Source organism: Terrapene carolina, unplaced genomic scaffold (genome assembly GCF_002925995.2).
Source record: "Terrapene carolina triunguis isolate 2854851 unplaced genomic scaffold, T_m_triunguis-2.0 Scaffold12769, whole genome shotgun sequence".
NCBI classification, from domain to species: Eukaryota; Metazoa; Chordata; order Testudines; family Emydidae; genus Terrapene; species Terrapene triunguis.
Genome location: NW_020677120.1, coordinates 1 through 1021, shown reverse-complemented (window position 1 = coordinate 1021; position 1021 = coordinate 1). Strand labels below are relative to the sequence as shown.

Genomic DNA, 1021 nt, shown 5'->3' with positions numbered 1-1021 from the left:
CCCTCCCCCGGGCACCAGCACAGACCCCGCACCACCCACGGGGCATTAGCCGCTGGGCCAAAGGGGCCTGTGCACAATTGGGGGACCCCCAAAAAAGGGTGCCCGGGCCCCGACCCAGCTCCCCGCAGGCGGAAGGGGTGGTGAGGGGCCTCTGGTAGCACCACAGGCTCACGGCACTGAACAGCCCAGCTGGGGGTAAGGGCGGGTGCCGGGCTGGTCACAGCCGCAGCGACTCGCCTGGGCCCCGGGCGGTGGCTAGTTCCTGGGGGAGCGGTGGGGACCCCCCTGGCAGAACACGCTCACACACAGACACACACAGACCATCCCGCAGGCCAAGGGGCCCACAGACCCTGCCGGGGGGAGCCTGGGGCTGTATAGGGACTGGGCCCCGCGCTGGGCGCAGGGCTCAGCAGCGTTGGACCCCGGGGCAGCCGCACACGGGCGTGGGGGGGCCTTTAAATTGTCCCCCCCCCATCAGCAGGCGGGTCTACAAAGGCTCTCGCGCCCGCCCGCCAGCTGCAGCCGCCTGCAGGCCGGAGAGGCCGGGCCCAGCCCCGGGACCTGGCGCTGGCTCGCGACGCGGAACAGCTGGGGCTGGCCAGGGCACGGGCGGGGCGCGGGCAGGCTGCGGGAGGGGCGGGGCCGCGTGAGCACGTATGCAGATCTCCGTGCGAGCGGAGCATTGTGGGAACGGGACCAGGCTGACGAGCAGGGCCCCAGTTGACCGTGCGGGGCTCGGTGGCGAGAAGGGTCCGAGCCCGGGGCCTGTCGGAGCACCTGGCGGCGGCCGGGTCCGGTGTGGGCGGGTCCGGCGGTCGGTCCGAGTCGGGCCCCACCGTGTGTTGAGAGTGTGGGGCGAGCGAGGGCGGGCGGCGGCCGGGGCGGACCAACTCATACTTACCTGGCAGGGGAGATACCATGATCACGAAGGTGGTTTTCCCAGGGTGAGGCTCATCCATTGCACTGCGGGTGTGCTGACCCCTGCGATTTCCCCAAATGCGGGAAACTCGACTGCATAATT

The 1021-nt window shown here is 71.3% G+C and overlaps 1 pseudogene; it reads left to right on the top strand.

The window, feature by feature from the left end:
• Positions 1-893: 893 nt before the first annotated feature.
• LOC112123019 lies at positions 894-1021 on the top strand (annotated as a pseudogene; the record flags this gene model as incomplete).